At 45.2% G+C, this 3,324-nt stretch overlaps 1 long non-coding RNA gene across 1 annotated transcript; it reads left to right on the top strand.

The window, feature by feature from the left end:
* The first annotated feature begins 565 nt into the window (after positions 1–565).
* LOC124649700 lies at positions 566–3,073 on the top strand. The gene is made up of 3 exons (XR_006986765.1): positions 566–945; positions 1,562–2,307; positions 2,824–3,073. It is a non-coding gene; the product is annotated as an uncharacterized LOC124649700 (long non-coding RNA).
* The last annotated feature ends 251 nt before the right edge of the window (positions 3,074–3,324 follow it).

Below are 3,324 nucleotides of genomic sequence, written 5' to 3' on the forward strand. Positions count from 1 at the left end.
GTCCGAACCACCATGCCACCCGCCGGGCGACGGCGCAGGAGAAGTGTGCCATCGCCGTTAATTTGTCTATACATCAAGTTTTCTTCATTTCTTATCAACTCCTCAGCTTCTGAAATTTTCCCCAACCGAGAATAGATGACATCATTTGATTCATTTCTTGTTTCCAAAAGAAATTAACTAAATAGATTAAGGGCCACTTCTTTTCGGCTTCTCCGTTGGCTTCTGGAAGAAGCTTCTCCCCACCACCTTCTCCTAGAAGCTCGAATCCAAAATTTGTTTTGGCTTATAATCTAGTTTGATCTAAACTCGAGTATAAGCCAGAACAAATTTGGCATCAGAGATTCTGGGAGAAGTAGGTAGGAAGAAGCTTCCCCCATAAGCCATCGTAGAAGCCGAAAAGAAGTGGCCTTAAGGCTGTTGCAATCCCTGGCTTCTCAGCGATTTGCCGGTGCAAGCATTGCCGTGTGGGCCAGCGTATTAATTCCGTGCGGGCCCATGCCCGGGTCGGTTGGGGAGACGTGCTCTCCGACTCTTTCTCCTCTCCAGACGTTTCTCACATCCTCTCTCTACCTGTGGCGGCCCAGAGTATCCGGCGGCGTAGGCGATGGGGAACAACAGGCGAAGGCCGGGCGTCCTCTCTCCCTGGCCCCCCTCTCTTCCATGGAGAGGATCCACCATCCCCTTCTTCATCAGCGACGGCCGTCGGACGCTACTGATGGGTGATGAGAGGTAGGACGAGATCCCGGCTGAGCAGTGCATCCCATCAAACCCAGAGGAGGAATGGAGAGTGTCAGCCCTCTTCCCAGCCGGCTGGAGGAGGGGCGGCGCCAGCCAGGCCCGATGGTTCCAGGGCGCTTGGACCTCGACGATTCTTTGGTTTTGATGGGGTTTCCAATTTTTGTTTACAAGGGCACATGTTCTGGATGGTGTTATTTATCAGATCAGGTATGCTATTTGTGCCTAGATAAGTTGTTTGTGGCCATCTCCGAGGTTTCTTTCTTTTGATATGTCAATTCCATCCTGTGTTGACTTTGTCCTGATGTGAAAATCGTATGTGCTAATAGAAGTAGTGTCAGATATCCAGAAAATTACCATATATGCTGTATATAATGTCAGTTTGTTATCCTAGCTAGGTTGATGGAAGTTTCAGGTCATTCGACACTTAATCAGCCCTTCAACGTTGATTCTTAGACATCACCAGAAGCAGACAGGGACAGATTACAGTGTTTCTGTATCCATAGTATTCTTGTGGCACAAATTCCTGTTCTTAGAAATAACATTCCCCCCCCCCCCCCCCACCCCCATTCGAGAACATATATATATATATACAGTTTCAGTTGAAAATTTCGCGCTGTTGGCTAACATTTCACGTTTACTACGTGTGATTCTCATTGTTTTCATTCTGGTGTCGCTTGAGTAAGAGGTAGTTTGAATTGTTTGACCGAAGAGGTAGTTTTGCGTGTATCCAAGTACTCTGAGGTGTTGGCTAACCCTTTCTCTACTTTCACGTTTAAACTTGTGAAAATTTCATGATTGAATTCCCTCACTGTTTTGGTTACAGGGAGACCGAATGATTCAGTTCAGGGTCCTTATTTGAGAACATGCAGCATTGCAGCCTGCCCACAATGCGACACAATCCTCTCCATTGGATGTGCACATATGAGACCTCGGCGCTGCACATCCATGTTGTTATCTCCGCTGGCCGCCGGGGCATATGGTTCAGCGGAGATATACACACCAACAAACCTTCCTTCTGAAATGCCGGAGGTTACCCACAAATCCGCCCAGCCAGTACCCTATGCCTGGGAGTGGTGGCACGAGCACTAGCATAGCCGAAGAAGTGAAGAGGAGAACCGCCGCCTCGATCTGGACAGGACGAGTTTGGACTGCCACCGCCGCCTCCTGCCTTTCGTCGCCTCTACGGATCGTGCACCTCCCCGCTAGCGTTACCTGAAAGTTGCAGCAAGGCCAACCGGTGTCAAGTTTACACATCCACTATCTGCAGTGTTGTTTGGGTGCCCCACTACTCGGGCAGTCGGATGACAACCAAAGCTCTAAGAAGAGCTGGCCAACACCAAGATCGTCCGTCCATCTGCTTCAATGTTATATTACCCCAGGTAATCAATACTCTGTCCACTTCCAAGTCAGTTCTTTGTGTTGTGTGGAATTGATTTGGAAAAGCTGATACACTTGGGGCACATGTTTATTTGTATATCAATGCATTGATCGGATCATCACCTTGCAACCGCTGGTGATACGCACTTGGTACAAATACCTGTGATGGCTAATCTACCGTGCAAGTTTCAGGTTAAAACCCTTTCTCTACTTGACAATAGGTTGATAGTTTGGTACCAATCATAGATTAATTAGGTGGTGACCTTTTGATCCTAAAATCACCGACTCGCTTGCAGGTACCACATGTGACTTAGTGTCAAATTGATTAGTAGATGAATATTGCATTAATTATGCCATTTGGTAATCTATTTACCGCTATTTGTATCAGGGTAGACTGTAATTTCTAACCCAATGCACCAGTTAGTTCAAGAAATATATTTGTCTGCAATTCAATTTATCTAAAAAAGTAGATCTGTTGGCTAAACCTAACCATTCGTGAGTCAAGCTTCTGCAATCTGTGTATTGGACAAAAGTGTTGAAAGGTATCAATCGTCTTTCTTTTTTATAGACAACATTTGTTTGTTTAAGGAGTCTGATTTAGATATCATTGCTTTATTCAGCCATTCTCCTTGCGCAATTGATAGCTTACGTTTCTCAGTTTCCTATTGACTGAATCTGACATGCTTCATATTTTTGCTTATCTGGCAGGGAATAAGTATAGAGCTAGCCTTAGCTTGGTGCTACAATGTTGCCAGAGAGACATGGCCATGTTCTCTCTTTTGGAGCAAATTGTTTTAAATCTCTCGACCCCTATAGGACTGATAGAAATTAGTGGCAAACAAACAGTCGTCCTTGTGATGGGCCGCACATTTAGAAGCAAGAATGCGAGCTCATGATTAACTATGATATTCTCTCTTTGTAATTGGTGCTCCTTTTAAAAGTATATACTTTCATTTTATTTTCATTGACTATTATGGAATTTTTAGCTTATCAGCTGTGGATATCTGCGTCTGTACAGGTTATGCAAGATAGTTGCTCTGCCGGATAGGTACTCTATCGTCGGTGTTGTTTAACTTCTACTACATTGTATGACATGTGTGTTGTACATGCTGAGTGGAAGAATTTGTAAGTGAGAAAGGACAGCGGTTTAAATCGAGGCCTGAAAACACACTATATAGGCGGCGCGGCGAAGCGCGCATGTCCATCTAG

The sequence above is a fragment of the Lolium rigidum genome, chromosome 4 (genome assembly GCF_022539505.1).
Source record: "Lolium rigidum isolate FL_2022 chromosome 4, APGP_CSIRO_Lrig_0.1, whole genome shotgun sequence".
Lineage (NCBI taxonomy): Eukaryota > Viridiplantae > Streptophyta > Magnoliopsida > Poales > Poaceae > Lolium > Lolium rigidum.